Consider the following 17,524-nt stretch of genomic DNA (forward strand, 5'->3'; position numbering starts at 1 on the left):
ACCACCGCACACCTGCCGCCGCCCAGCCGACGACCAACCATCTTGGTCATGAGCCACCTCTCCCTCTCCTCTAGTTTTAATTATTGTTCCTATAATTTTTACTTTGGGTTTTGGTTTTCATTTTGTTAAATACGATTAGTATGTTTTATAATTATGTTTTGATGATTAAAGATTGTAAATTTTAAACAATAAAGTGTTTTAATTTCAGATTTTATAAAGTATTAAAAGTTAGGGTTTTTATTATTAAAGTGTTGATTTTTAGGGTTCTAACTTACAATTAATTTGGGGGTTTTATGCACCCATTTATTGGAAGTGTTAATATAGGTTAAAGATTAAATCTTTATGGAGTTTTGATGAGTTTTTAATTAAACTATATTGCTGGAATTTTATTTTAAGTAGTAGAATTGTGATTTTAATAAAAGGGTTTCATTACCCATTAAAGAAGATTTTAATTAGGGATTTTTAAATAATTTTCAGATTTATTTAAAGAAGTCTAAAGTGAATTTAAGTTGCTGGAAATTGTGTATACAAGGGGAAGTAATATAGTGTTATTGTACCTTTATGTAGGAGACTTGGTTCGAGAATTGTTGTAGTGTACTCGGCTATTTTAAGAGCTTATTCGAGATACGTACGCGTACTCGGAAGTTTATTAAGAGTGTAGAAACTTGCTAGAATTTATTTAAGCGATTCCAAGTTTGTGTTATGCTAGGAATTGGTTGGAAGGGTTGAATTGAAATGAGATTTGGTGATATGAATTGGATTGATTGAATTGAGAATGGCTTTGGTGAATTATTTGTGAAGTATGATAGGTTGAAATAAATTATTTATTGGATTTATGATTGGAAATAGTACATTTGGCATATTGTATATGAACCTCACTTTTATTATTGGCAGGATAATGAGCTTGTGTAATTAAACTAAATGTTTAATTTGGTTTGTTATGTTGAAAAGGAATTTTATTATGGTTCATATAACTTTTATTGATGCTATAAGCATGAGGAAGGAGCTATTTAAGTGTCTTTGTACACGAGGAATAAATTATATTTTTGGTGCCTTAGTGCACTTAAGGTGTTTTCAACACCGAGGGATAGGATTTGTGGCGCATTATGTGTTTAAGGTGTCTTTGTCACCGAGGTAGATTTAAAAAGGGTTTAACATTAAATATTTTGTGGTCACTAATTATTCAAGAATTAAATTGGTATGTTTGATTGTTTGAATAATTATAATGATTGATTGTGTTATTTGTTGAGAGTCATCACCAAGTCTATTAATATCTAAATAACATAAAGTGAAAGAGGTTACGCACCAAAACTCTTGGAATGTATATACCTTGAGTATTAACGTATGGAGGGAGTTATTGGGTTTTATATTTAACCATAACTTCTACTGGGGGTACAGGACGCTGTACTTTCCATTTTATTATGCGCAGGAATTTCGCCACTTACGAGTGGTTTTTGATGTTGGCACGGTTAGCTCCCGTATCAATAGCCTCAATACATTGGGGGAGGTTAGTAGGGAAACCCGTTCGATGCGTAATCAAAGCTAAATAAATTATGTAGTTGTCTAGTGGAGAAGTTTTGTTAAATGTTGTATGCTTGAAAAATAGATGCATCGAGGTAAGTTGTGTGTTGATTGGTAAATGCATGTTAGTGTGTTAATTATGCCTATGTACTCAGCTTTGATGATTGTGTGTTTTGTGTGTTTGTTGTCCTTGTCTTTATCTTGGCCCTATAATGACCCATTTTTAATGGAGAGTAGTGGAAAAAAGTAGATAGAAGCTTTTCAGGTGATGAAGCATATTCATGAATGGGCATGAGTGAAGAGCGAATCATGCTAGTTTCCATAAATATATGAAGTGTTTAATGCTTTAATTATTTATGATATTATTATGCATGACTAACACAAAAGTATTAAAGTTGATTTGGTTTTAATAAGGGTCTATAATGGTTCCAAGTTTTAGGTTGATTTTATTTTACTTTGTTTGACTGATTGGGATTGACTTTACTTTCGTTGGTTGACTTTTCAAGTTGACTTGTTTTGGATGGTTTTGAAATTAGTCTTCCGTTGTGTGTCTTTGATAGTTGCATTAGTCGTTTTCATGATGGCGGTAATATCTTAGATATTCCTATTTAAAGATTTAAACAGGGCAAAACAGGCATTTTAAAGGAAAGGAATTTCTAGGGTTGTAGACACCTAAAAATGTCTCCCCAAAACCAAACCCGATGATGAACAACCTTTCACCGCCACTATTGGTCGGGTTCAGTATTTAATCCCGAGAGTGCTTAAAAAATCGTATTTAATTAAATTCAATTTTTGAATAGTCCATGGATCAGTCTTGATGTTTGGTCAAAACATAGTTTTAATTTCAACCCAAACTTATTTTACTGTTTTATTATTATTTAATTTTGGCCCAAACCTTTTTTTATTTTATTGTTTTATTATTTATTTTTGGCCCAAACTTTTTATTTATTTTTATTTACTTATTTTCTTATTTTGGCCCAAATAATAATAAAATCAGAAAATGGCCCGAAATTATCAATCGACACTTAAAATGCTGAACGAAATTAGGGTTAAAAATGAATTTAGACGGAAAAGCGGACTGAAAACTCCCGCGTCACGACAACAGTCCACCGTGTCACGGGAAACTTTCCCTCTCTGACGGTGGGGTTCCCCATGACACGGGACACCTGCCGTGACACGGGGGTTTCCGTGTCCTTTCCGCGTAAACCCTTAACGCGCTTTCTTCCCCGTTCAGCATATATTTCCCGCGTCACACAAAAGTACACCGTGACACGGGAATGTTTCCCGTCTGACGGTGGGATTTCCCGTGTCACGGCACACTTTGCCGTGTCGCGGTATACTTTTTTAGGGTTTTTTTTTTTTTTATCATTTTAGGGTTCTGAGTGTTCCCTCAGCACATTTTTTCTATAAATAGCCCCTCGTTTCTGATGTACGGGGCATCAATTAATTCTCCATTTTTCTCTCTTCTATGTTATAGCCTAAACACTAGCCTACCCTTCTTCTTTTAAAATTCCTTCTTCAAACGCTCCCAGGAGTCCATACTTTACTCGTGGTTCTGTCCTTAAGCCAAGGCGTGAAAGGTAGAACTGTTTAAGGGTTTGGCCCCAAATCAACTCTACTTTATTTAATTTAAGGAAATTTTAGATTTTAACACCTCACAAAAACACAAAAATTGATTTTAACACCTCCATAAAAAAAAATGGATTTTAACACCAGATAAAATTCTACAAATTTGGTATTACCACCACTTAACTGATTCTGTTTAGGAATCCGTTAAGTGGGTCTATAAGTCACGTGTCATGTTATTATTGGCCAAAAAAATAATAAAAAAATTATAAAAAAAAAGAAAAAAAAAGAAAAACCTAAATCTACCCAGCCACCACCACAGCACCACCCCCACGCCACCGCCGCCTTCCCCCCAACTCACCACAGCCCTCCCCGAAACCACCACCCGTGTCGCACCACCACGCCCAACCCACCTGAACCCTCCCCCTCCCTTTCCCGCCACCGTAACGCCCCCAAAACCACCAAACCTAAAACCCTCGTCCCCCCTAAACGGCAACGAATCCGGCCTTAAAAGGCCGAAATCGGCCGGTTAAGGTCACTAATCCCCCAAACCGGCCGATTTCAGCCTTTTAAAGCCGGATTCGTGGCCGTTTAGGGGGGACGAGGGTTTTGGGTTTGGTGGTTTTGGGGGCGTTACGGTTGCGGGAAAGGGAGGGGGAGGGTTTAGGTGGGTTGGGCGTGGTGGTGCGACTCGGGTGGTGGTTTAGGGGAGGGCTGTGGTGAGTTGGGGGGAAGGCGGCGGTGGCGCGGGGGTGGTGCTGTGGTGGTGGCTGGGTAGATTTGGTTTTTATTTTTTTTTCTTTTTTTTTATTTTTTTAATTTCTCTTTTTTTGTAACAAATAAAATGCTGACACGTGTTATTGTGGGCCACACTTAACGGAATTTTCGGATGGAAACCGTTAAGTGGTGGTAATACTCAATTCATAAACCTTAGGGGCTAGTGGTGGTTTAATGTGGGGTTAAAGGTAGTTAGGGGTTGGAAATGGTGATACACCGTGCCGATGGTGGTGCGGCGTATTTTTTTTTTATTTTGGTGGCCGACGGAATTTCCTCGAAAAATTCCGACGGATTTTGCTGGTGACGGAAAACCTCTTCCGAAAAATGAATTCTGTCGGAAGGAATAATTTTTCCTACCAAACCTTTTTTGACAACCAGTTGAGACGGAATTTCCGTCGAAAATGGGTTTTACAACGGATTTCAAAGTGTTTTCAACGGAATTTTTCCGTAAAAAATGAGCTATTTTCTAGTAGTGTGCTAATGCATGTTACCTATCAGATTTAGTAAAATAAAAATCACAAACATGCAGGTTATCTTTTTAGTTATGGAAAATACATCGATCTCTTGGAATTCAACCAAGCAGACACTAACATCGACTTCATCAAACTAATTAAGCTGAATTGATTGCCTTTTATGAAGCTTGTAGGGAATGCATATAGTTACAATTGTTAACCCAACATATACTTAAAGAGAGTGGTAGAGGAATAATCGGTCGTTGGACAATCACCCTAAAACCAAACAATATTTCTACCTAAACCAACCTAAGACAAGTCTAGGGTAAATAAAGGATCATATCCATAGGGAATGGGTCAAGAACACCAAGAGTATGAAACAGTTGTTAGCTAGCTCGGTCACAAATTTGGGGGTTTTGATTAAACAACTACTATGGAGACAAACAATAGGGTGAAATGGGAATTAACACCAACCAAACCAACAGATCAAAACAATAGGCAAGCATGAACACAAATTGGGTGATAGAAAGGGCACTCAACATTGCCTTCTTTCGAAGCCACGACACTAAGCATTCCTAAACCAAACTAAACTAATAAGATAGGCCAACCAAGTCTTAACGATGAGAAGTAGACTACTAACTCGGATTTGTCTTTCGAACGGTCCAAGAAAGCATTAAGGCACAAGTAATTGGGATTTCTCACCTAATTATTGCAACTAAAACTACTACTTCATCCAAACAAGGAACTGTAATCAAGAGGAATTTAGCATAATCATACAAGAAAAGGCTCACAACTAGACTTCATCTCTCAATGCAAGCATAGAAGTGAATACATGAGCAATAAGTGGCCATCCAATTACACATGCAATTAACCAATCCTTTAACAATAAATCATCAACCCAAAATGAATATGCAAACACAAATATCAATCAACCCATGGCTTGGTTGGGTCTTCACCCAACCTCTAGCTAATTAACTACTCACTAAACATGGTGAAGAACCTCATAACAATAAATTCTAATTCTAGCATTAAATTAAAAAGTTGAGAAAAATAATAATAACAAGGTAGATTGAACATGCAACAACAATTAAACAAGATTAAGGGAGAAATTAGCAATTCAAAGTAAATAAAAACAGAAAATAAAGAATAAGAGATAGAGGAAAGAGATTACTAATTAAGCTTCAAAGTTGACAAAGTGTTGAATTCAAGAGAATAATCTTCAATTAATCAACCACAATGATTGAGTTTGAGAAGATCTAAGCTAATTAATGAGAGTTTTAAGAGATTAAGGGTCTAAGAAGAGGGAAGAAGATCCGTACAAATGAGCCCCCCAAAAACTATTTATAACCCCCAATTACATAGTAAACTCCGCAATAGAAAGCTCGCAGGTCTTATCAAGCACAACCTCTCCAAGGCTTGGAAAGGCCACTCTTAAGGACTGGAGAGGCTGCTCCATGTCTTGGAGAGGCCGCTCCAAACTGGAAGAATTGGGGCAAAATGTTTAGTAGCAGGGTGGAGAGGGCTCTCCAAAAAGGTGGAGAGGTCGTGCACCTATGTTGGAGAGGCCTCTCCGTATTTCTTCTTTTAAATCTACCAAGGGAGGCAGGAAGTTCAGCATTGAGGTTGAGAGGGCTTTCCAAATAGGTGGATAGTCCGCTCTAGTTGGAGAGGCCTCTCCCCACGAAATTCCTACATTCTTCCAAGGAGGCAGTAGCTACAGCAGCGAGTTGGAGAGGCCTCTCCGCCTCTCCACTGACCTGGAGTGGTCGCACATTAAGAGAGGTCGCGCCACTCTGTGGAGAGGCCTCTCCACTACATCTCTCTCCTTTTTCTTGACTTGGCTCCATTGCCTTGCCTTCTTTCCATCATCTTCTTGCTTTCAACCTTGTTTTGTCATCCATAGGATTCAATTGGTCGTTTTTAGGCCTAAAAACTCAGGAAAAAACTCTAACAACCCGTGAAGCATAGGATACACAAAAATTGCGTAAAAATAGAGTGAATAATGAACTAAGGCATCAATTCCTCACATATTCAATGTTAAAAACCACTCCATAATAATACAAAATAGCATGCTATCAAAGAGCGGCATCAAAATAATCGAAGAAATCCCAACTACAATTTTTAAAGGCAACACCGTTGCATTACACAAATCAAAGGAGGCTATCTTAAAGGACGAAACACATTGACCCTAAATTCTTTTCTACTCATGATTCTGAAAAAGAAGGAAAGATCAATGTCAAGCAGATTCAATCATGTACAACTTAGCTGATCTGTTCACATAGACATTACCACCTAGCAAATTTCAAAAACTTGTGCATATTACCCGCATGTGCCGCCTTTGTGATCATTGTTAAATTAAGGGGGAGCTCTACATCTGTTGTACTCTTTTTTTTCTTTGTCCAAGTTTTTATCCCACTGAGTTTTTATTGGCAAGATTTTAATGAGACGGATAGACACATAGGTGAAATACTGCAATAGAGTTATAATGGTAATATTAATACCTAACATAAATTTTTTTAGGTAGGAGTCATCTTATAGAAATCCGTTCAACGGGGAGTGTTGTAATACACATCTCGTATGCGTATAATATGAACGATTTGCAAATGAACATTTAATTTATTATTTAAAATAGTTTATTTATGATGATTATTGTAGATGAAAATGCGTAGAATTTATATCTTTGTGCTTAATATTGAAAAAAGTGAGGGTAGTGATAGATGATCATGGGAAAAAAAATATGGATTTTGTTTATTTTGAAAAAATAGATAAATTAAAACAAATACGTAGTATATATTAATCTAAAAGAAAATTAAATAAAAAAATATATATAGCATTTTGCTTTTCAATTTATCACACAATTACTTTGTCTAATTATAATCTCTTCCTTGCTAGCTAGAAGAATAAATTTTTGTTTCTTTTGTTTTTTTCAATCCTCCTTTTTCAATGTAACTATCATTTGATCTTTATTTATGTATTTAAGTGAAAATGCCGCTATTAATACAAAAAAGAACATTTTTTTTATTAACGAATTGAGTGTTAGACATCTTTTCCCTAAGATTTGATACAACTGAAGGTTTATGATTTACAATAATTCATATACTTTTGAAGCTATTTGTATGTGATTTATCATATATCCATATGAGAAAAGACAAATATTAAAATTCAAAATTGAAATCAAAATTTATTTTTAATGTGAAAGTAAAATTCAATCGGAACATATATCAAAATTAAAATAAATCTAAATAAGAATGAATATTTATCTAACTTACAATTAACATAACAAAACCTAGAACATTTTAATAATATCAGAGCACACCACAAATTCATATAACCCAACTATAATTATAAGAATCATTTCCATGCATGAAAACTATAAGAAATCAGAAACTCTTATTGAAATTCCTTATTATATCTGTACAAAAATATTTGAAGAAGATTTAAAAATATGTTTATCATATCAAAATTGTAATTAATGTATGTTAATATGTATATGACAATATACTATTATGTAATTGAACATCTAAAAATGTAAAATTGAACAGTTATCAAAAGAATTTTCCACTTCAAAATATGAAAATAAACGAACAATAATGTGTGAATGTTCATATACTAATATATAAATGAACATTTGTATGAATAAGCTAATAACATGTGAACAACATCGTGCTAATATATAAATGAACATTTATCAATTTGAAAACGAACATTCATAAAATAGAACTTTCCACTAAATTTACAAATCGATATTCATATGAATAAGATTAAATTATCCAGAAAATTTGAACTCTGTATTAAATTATTTGTGTCCAACAATTTTATAAACTAGTACCGCACCACAAATTTAGTTGTTTTCTTTTTAACAAATTAAAAATTAGGAATGCTATATCATTATACTTTCATTTTGTAGGGAATATTTCAAGCACTACCCAAAACTTGAACCCCACTGTGATCATACACTTAAGCATGGTGGCGTCCAAAGGGAAGGAAGCTAGACCAAAAGAGTCGCCAACAAGTTTTAGGAACTTGTAAACCGTTCAGAGGGTGAAAGTTACACCCCTAACGATCCAAGAGATCGTTATCTCCAATAGATCTGGAACCATGACTGGAAGTTCAGGGATGAAGGTACAAATTCAATCTAAAAGAGAAAGAACCTGCCCTAATAATAGGCCTCTAATTTATTCTTCTCGTATTCATGTGCGCTTTCTGACTAACATGCAATCAATAGGTTAACCCTAAATCGCTTTATATATGTTGGTTGAATATTTAATGCACAAACAAAACTATTATTGGCGATCACTTGAATTATAATCAAATTAACCCTAAAAAAGATGATTAATTATCTTATTAAGCGTGATTACATGTACAAATTCCCTTTAAACATGCATAAAAGGTGTGATCAAGTAATAACAATAAATAAGCATCAAGCAACATAATAATAACAATCATAATCATAACAATAACAATAATAATCATAATCATGTTAAAACATAAGAATTATAGCAAGATTCTAGGCATGATACTAACAAGATTAATAACAAACCCTAGCATGTCACTAAACATCAAAGATCAAATATATAGCCCTCACATGATACTAACATGCCATTAGGAAAGAGAAAATGAAGCATCACAGTAATCATGATAAGCATATTTGATATTATAACATTTACCCTAAACATGATACTAGAAATCATTGTTGTCGTTCAAAACATCAAACATCCTAACATGATACTAGGAATCAAAATAGGAATCTAGACATGATTTATATATCATAATATCAATAAAACAATTAAAGCACTTACTTAGATGCCTCTTATTTCTTTCTAAGAACAAAATACACACAATAGTAACTTCAAAGAAAATATAAAATCAAAAAAATTAAATTAAATAATTGAAAGAAAGTTTAGACTAGATTTGGGACCAAACCCTCAGAAATATCAAACCTTTCACGTCTAGGGAGAAGGCAACTTCGAATGGGGCTAGTGTCATCTAGATCTTGTGAACGCGGAATTTTGTTTGTGAAAAAGTTGGTTTAGAAAGAGAGAGAGAGTATCAAGAAATTCTGAATGAGAAATTGGTGATTGAAAAAGGGGAGATATGACCTCTATTTATAGAGAAAAAAGAGGGTCGAAGAATAAGAAAAGAATCCGAATTCGAATCGAAATAAAACTCGATGGACAGCAGTTTTTGCGAATTTTGTTTTTATCATATCTTTCGATCAAGAAGTTCAAATAAGGCATAAAATAAGTTTTTGGAAAGATCTTTAAGTCTACTTTCCAACCCAATATCAGATTAAAATATTTTGTAGATAAAAAGATATGACCAAAATAGTGGAAGGGTGTCAGTTTTGGATAGAGTTTCATATCTCATTCATATCTTTTTCGTTATAGCTCGGAATTAATATTATAATATATCATTGGAAAGATAATTTCAAGTTCTATCCAACCATATAATATTTGGATAAATATTATGAGGTACAAAAATAATATATGACTTTCTTTGAACATCTTTAAATTCGAATAGAATTAGGATTTAAAAAAAAAGAAAAGTTTTAATAAAGGAAAGTTTTTATTTAACTCAAATTCTTTAATCTTATCTTTTCAAAAAGGATAATTAAGATCTTTTAGAAACTTATAGAAACTTCCAATTAATCCTAATTATTTTAGGAATAGGATTAGACCTTTGGATCCTCCACATGATCATTGGGTCGTAGGTAAGATCCAGTTCGAGTCTAGTTTAGTATTTTGGCCATAACTTCCTTATTATTCATCGGAATTGGGCTTATAATATATCGTTGGAAATTTCTTTTCAATCCCCATCCAACTACACAATTATTGGACCCATATTATGGACCAAACTAAACTTGAATGCATGTTTTTCATAAATAGGGTAAGAAAAGAAATATTTTCAAAAACAAAAAGAACAGATATTTTAATAAAAACATCCTCATCGCTAGACTTTTCACACTTTCACTTTATTTGATAATCAAATGACGTGAAAGGTGGTCATCATCGGGTTTGGTTTTGGGGAGACACAAATGAGTGTCTACAGAAGCCCCCACTTTGACTAAGTTTGGAGAAACGTAAGTTTCGAAAACAAAAATCAAAGTAGCGATAGGGACGGAGAATGATTCAGAACGTTCTGCGATCCTAAATCATTCTTGTAACGCCGATACCTGCAAAACTAGCGTTAGTTAAAATAGATAAGAGAGTTAAAAAAAATGCGTATCTTGCACCGTCGAGCACACGTCTCTGGAGGTAACCGTTTTGTTACTGTTTTTGCTGTATTGACAACCTTCCACAAGATAGGGAACGCCATCCTGTTGTTTTGATGTTGATATGTCCACGCGTCTCTGAACAAAGAGATTTTTTGATATGTCCACGCGTCTCTAAACAAAGAGCTTTGAATGATATGCCCACGCGTCTCTGAGCAAAAGAGCTTTGATGATATGTCCACGTGTCTCTGAACAAAGAGCTTTTGACGATCTTCCTCAAGCTAGGGAATACCGCCTAAAGACTGATACGCATGTAACTGCCTCCAATTCTGCTGTGATAGTCTTCTGCAAGCCAGAGAATACTATCAAAGATTGCTTCGCCTGAAACGACCTTCTACCGCCTTGTGACCATCTTCCGCAAACCAGGGAATACGATCGAAGATTGCTCCGCCTGAAGCCATCCTCAGTTGTTGCGATACTTTAGGTGATGACAATCCTCTTTTATTTGGGAATAGTTGCCAACACAACTCTTGTATGATGTATGACAATCCGATTTATGGAAAGTTGTCAATGCTTCGTAACAATCCATCCTTGGAAATGTTGCCACGATGATGCGACAATCCGTATCTCGGAAAATTTGCCAAAATCCAATTTTGGGAAAAGTTGCCAATGCTTCGTAACAATCTGTCATAAGAACTTTGCTACGATTGACAATCCACATCTTGGAATATAACTCTTGAAAGCAATCCACGTCGGAAATTTTCCAATGCTATGAGACAATCCTTTTAGGAAAATATTGCCACAACTGACAATCCGAGTCTTGGAACATTTTCAAAAAGGAGTCGATCGACAATCCACTTCGGGAAAATTTGCCACTTACTGAAATGAATGACAATCCACGTTGAGGAAATTTTGCCGAAATTTATGATGAATAGAGACCTACGACAATCCTTTGGAAAATTTTTCCATAGGGAACCATGTGTATGACAATCCAATCTCGAAAAACTTGCCAGAGATTTTGACAAACCGAATTTGGAAAAATTTGGCAAACAAATAAGGAGCACGACAATCCACGCTTGGAAACTTTGCTAGAGATGACAATCCAATCTTGGAAAAATTGTCGTTGAAGAATATGCGCGAAAATCCATATTTGGAAATATTGTCAGTTGGAGAAGACAATCCAATCTTGGAAAAATTGTCGTATAAGTGCTTGCTTTTGAACCGATGCGTTAGTGCTTGTAATGAGCCAATGTTTAGGCACTTAAGCTAAGTGAGACAATCGTCGTCAGGTCAATCACTTATTGCGGTTGTAATCGAGCCGACTACTAATCATGTCAATTTGCTTCTAGGGGCTAACTAGCGTACCAAGGAACCCGATCAATTAATATGACCGCCGTCAGGCCGATCGACAATCAAATATGATTGAAATCAAGATGACTCTAGTTGATTTGCTAAGTTGTTTGCGTCCTTTTGCTTCAAACTTTTTGTAAAGCTTACCTGTCCGCCTGGGACTTAGTGTACCTGCATTTACATTTTGAACTATAGGACTTTGCTCATGTAATTAGGGTTGACCTAAGACTAGTTTTGCTTGACTCATTGACTTGACATGACTCAAGGTATAAACTTGACTTAATGATGACTCACTTTGTGTGACTCGTGTGTTCATAGTGTTGACTCAATGTGATAACACGACATGACTCATAGTGTACATGACTCGTGTATGCATTGTAATGTGATCGTGCGACTCAAAAATGCCAAAAAGCAAAAAAATTTTCGTCATTTTTGTGGAGGGTACCAACTTTCTTCCGAAAAAGAAAGACGCGACAAAAAGAAAGAAGTGAAGTTTTTGAAGGTGCATGTTGAATGAACTTAATTTGTTAACGTTGTCTCTCACAGTACAAGGATTGTAACATCTTAAACTATCCTAGTTGACTCAATAATGAAACTATTTAGGTAACTTAGGCGCGGAGGCTAAGTACGTCATACTTTGTGATGTAATGATGATTGATCTTGATATGACAAGGCATGCTTCAAAGTTATGTTAAGATTTCATGACAAAGGGTTCCTAAGGGAAGTATATTTAGTCATGGATCTATGATGTGTGTGATAGTGACACTAAAGTTAGGCCGCAAAGGCTAAGTGTGTGGAAAAATATATTGAAAAGAGTCAAATGGTGGTGACTCTTAGGCTGGGTAGGCTAATAATGTAGGAATCAAGCCCCCAAGTCTAGATCTAAGTAGATAGGGATGAGCATAGGGGATCCCTTGATATGATCATTTATGAAAGTAGATATAAATGAATGAATTTTTATTACGGTCGCACCTCGGTGTGAGCTTGCCTACGTATCCGTTAGGAATCAGGCCGAACGTAGCTCTAGCCGAACCTCGCACAAGTGTGTGCATACCTCAAAGAGGTCTTTTAAGGGTTGTAACGTGGTTAGGCTAAAAATTTAAAGAAGAAGGGGATAAAGGCTTAAGACCGTCGATAAGCCCCCAAAGTGTGTAACCTTGCATTTGAATCTCTATATTTTTATGCTTGAGGCTTTTAACTCTTTTTTTTAGCTCTCTTTTTTTTTCTTTTTTTTTTTTTTTTTTTTTTTATATTTTGCTCTCTCTTTTGCTTTAGCATTTATTTTATTTTTATAAGTGTGGGCAATCCCGATCATGTGGTCTATCACTCACTTGGCATTCATGTTTCTCAGGCATGATACCGAGCACTGGATAAGAAACATAATCTGAGACGTGTTCATATCAAAGACATGTTCATGTCAACGACATTTGAACACTTTCCCTTTTGTACATTTTTATTTAGTTTTTGGCTTATTGCTTTTTTATTTTTTGAAATCACTCAAGCTTTTTAAATTGCACAAGTTACACACCATCCCATCCCAAGGTTAGGTGGATGTAGGTTGAAGAAAGAAAGGTCTATCTTTAGATGAGGCTCAAAGTGGTTTATCAAAAAAGGATTGCATATTTGAAGGGTGAAAGGTGATATGATGTGGCTATAAGGGGTGCCTCAAATCATTGGTATACCTTGTGCTTAGTTCGACATTGATTTTTTTTTCAATGCGATAATCATATGTAAGGAAATAAATGCTCATTTTTATTAAAGGGAAAAAGAAAAAACCTACAAAATAAATCTAAGGGAAAAGAAAGGTGCCTATGCTAGACTTATTGGGGAAAGGAAAAAATGGAAAAGAAATAGAAAAAGAGGTCATGACATCTTGTCGTTGAAGCTCGCCTCTTGTCTTGCGTCATTTGCTTCATCATCACCCAGTCTTTTTATATCCTTGATTATCCATAGATAAGACGCCGTTATTGTCAAAGGTACTAACACTGTTACTAGAGTTGACGTTTTCGGAAGAAGAAGGATTGTCGTTCTTCTTTCCTTTCCAGCCACTGTGGTTACTATTGTTAGTAGCTTTTTGCTTTGTGAGGTCATCTTCGATTTCAATACCGATATCATAGACGACCTTGAAAGTATTCAAATTATGTTGATATTTTAAGTGCTTTGAATAATTTTCTTGGAGATTCTTGATAAACATCCTCACAGATTCTTTTTTGGAGGGCACCTCAATCATCTTAGCGGAAGTTTCCCTCCACTTATTAAAGATAGAAGTAAAGCCATCATTCTCTTTTTGTCTTAGCATCTCAAGTTGTCTATAATCGGTTTCGACTTGAATATTACATTTATATCTATCAATGAATGAAAGCGTTTATAATAGCATCCCAAGTAGAAGTTTTCTCTTTATCAAGAGAAAAGAACCATTTTTGACAAACGGTTTCAAGAGATAGAGAAAACAAGGAATGAAATACTTTCCTATCAATCCCCTTAATGTTCATTATAGTTTCAAAGGCTCTTAAGTGGAAATAAGGATTATCTATTGCCTTGAACTTAGGGATGTCAGTGGCATTGAACTTCTGCGGAAGACACTCCTTGTCCACCAAGACCCCTTGCGAGCTAATGCCCTGGAATTTATAGTCATTGGATATCTTGCTCAAGCTCTCTTGCATGAGCTCCATTTGTTGTTGCTTCACAGGGTCATTGATTTGAAGGGTTAAAGCCTTCAACACCTCAGTCACGTCAAGCATTTGCTTCTTAAGTTCATTGACTTCTTCTTGACTCGCCATTATCTTCTTAGATTTTCTTTTTTGACCAACCGGTTTATCAAAAAGTTGTACTTGAATGAAGGTGTTGTCTTTGATTAATCGCCCTTCTCTCCTTGACCAAGTATTATGGAAAGGGAAATTAAGGATATTCATTGTTAATTATTTGACTCAAACTCTATTCAACATGCGATAGATGGAAGGAGATTGAAATAATGAATATTGTGATATGGGGAAAGCATGTAGAGAATGGAAAGATGATGTAGATGGAGAGATATGACAAAATTAGGAATAGAATGTACCCTCAGCTCAAATAACGGAAAAAACCGACTCATGCATGAACCTAAGACATGGTCATTGTGATATATACACAAAGTGTGTGCTAAGAATAGTGAGTGTAGGTGACATTTTAAGACTCGTGTCATGACCATGTGACTAGACTATGTGACTAGACTCAAACAAAGACTAAGTTAAGACCTCACGTATATGCATTAAACTGGACAGGCTGTGGTATTTTAGTCATAACTTTTGATCTGTGACTCTGATTGGGATGAAACCAAAGTCAAATCAAAGATAAAACTCGGGGCTACAGATCCATAGGCTGTACAACTCGTAGTTCTTTATAGAACTCAGGCTATGACCAAAACAAGTTGACGCTTGTGCAGTATACGGAAATAAATTTCCGGGTTGACTTACAGGAACTATGACTCGATTTAAGGTATTTTTTTTTTTAACTCAAATTAATTAATTAATTAATTAAGAAAATCCCTTTAGTCATTGGTTATTTTATTAAGACTTATTTACAAACAAAAGTCAAACAAAACGGTTAGTTAAGTCACATAATAAGTATGCACAAGTAAGAGATGCACAAGTAGTCAAGTAGGCACAATATGATGCAATGAGTTTGCAACCTAACCATGGCTCTAGTTCTATAAAGTTCGGGATATGGGTTAATCAAAGAGGGTCCATGGTTACTTGTCTGGATGCACCGCGCGGAAGCCTTACCTTTTGAAGGGTTGGCGCAAGTGGATGGGACACCGCGAGTTAAAAACTCGCTTCCATGGTTTGGTGAATTTAACATTCTCGGATGTACCCTTTGTTGCACAGAGCGTTCAATCAGGTAGATGGAGCATGAATTCCCAGAGGGTTATGTCCATATGTAGAACAAATATGGGTTTCATAAAAGTCATAAAAACTCAATCAGGAAGTAGAATCGAGCAAACAGTGCAAAACTGGTCGAAATTAGAACGCATATTTCTGGCTCGGTATTGGAAGAACTTGGCGCCAGCGAACAGAGGTTGTCGCCGCAATATGGCTTTGTCGCCTAGCGACAGAGTCATATCGTCGGCGACGGACTCTGTTTTCTAGATGCCTGTTCCTACATGCCTCAGCAGCTTTCTGTGTTTGATAAAATTATCCAGTTTTTCGCAGCATTATTTCGATCCTAGTTGTGAAAGATATTCCTCAAATTTCCTACGTGTAAAAATCCTATGTTTTTAACTTATTACGGATGGTCTTTCCAATGAGATCTTTTTCATGCATATGACAATAATGTTAATCAAAATTATGCACATAAAATACTTAGAACTTTTCAAGTCTCATCCACTCATTCTAAATCCGAATTCGAATCGAAATAAAACTCGATGGACATCAGTTTTTGCGGATTTTTTTTTACCATCATATCTTTTGATCCAGAAGTCAAAATAAAACATATAATATTTCGTTGGAAAGCTCTTGAATTCTACTTTCCAACCCCATTAAAATCAGATTAAAATCGTTTGTAGATAAAAAGATATGGCCGAAATAGTGGAAGGGTGTCAGTTTTGGATAGAGTTTCATATCTCATTCATATCTTTTTCGTTATAGCTCGAAATTAATATTATAATATATCATTGGAAAGATAATTTCAAGATCTATCCAACCATATAAGATTTGGATAAATATTATTAGGTACACAAACAATATCTGACTTTCTTTGAACATCTTTAAATTCGAATAGAATTAGGATTAATAAAAAGGAAAGTTTTAAAAAAGGAAAGTTTTTATTTAACTCAAATTCTTTAATCTTATCTTTTCAAAAAGGATAATTAAGATCTTTTAGAAACTTATAGAAGCTTATAATTAATCCTAATTAGTTTAGGAATAAGTTTAGACCTTTGGACCCTCCACATGATCATTGGGCCGTAGGTAAGATCCGGTTCGAGTCTGGTTTAGTATTTTGGCCATAAATTCTTCATTATTCATCGGAATTGGGCTTATAATATATTGTTGGAAAGGTCTTTTCAAGACCCATCCAACTACACCATTATTGGACCCATATTATGGACCAAACTAAACAAGAATGCACGTTTTTCATAAATAGGGTAAGAAAAGAAATATTTTAAAAAACAGAAAGAACAGATATTTTAATAAAAACATCCTCATCACTAGACTTTTCACACTTTCGCTTTATTCGATAATCAAATGACGTGAAAGGTATTCATAACCGGGTTCGGTTTTGGGGAGACACAAATGGGTGTCTACACATTTCCTCAAAAAAAAAAAAAAAAAAATTCATTCTTTCATTAATACTTTTTCCAATCTTGATGTTTCCTTTTTTTCCCTGAAACACAATTGCAAGAAGTACAAGTAAAAAACTAAGGTTATACTTGTTTTTCACAATTCCTAATCCCTACATCCGGGTGTACCATGAGAATGGTACACCCGGCCCAAAACGACACCCTTTTCTTACCAAAGCGCAGGCCCAAAACGATACCCATTAAGCCTCTAATCTATAACCCTTCTAAAAGCCCCAAGCACCAAGGCTGTAGCAATTTTACTGTTCCTTATGAATAGGAAATTGACGGTTTTGCCTTCCCTGGCCCTTAGCACCCTTCCCTGATTGACCAGGT

Source organism: Chenopodium album, chromosome 8 (assembly GCF_948465745.1).
Source record: "Chenopodium album chromosome 8, dcCheAlbu1.1, whole genome shotgun sequence".
NCBI classification, from domain to species: domain Eukaryota; kingdom Viridiplantae; phylum Streptophyta; class Magnoliopsida; order Caryophyllales; family Amaranthaceae; genus Chenopodium; species Chenopodium album.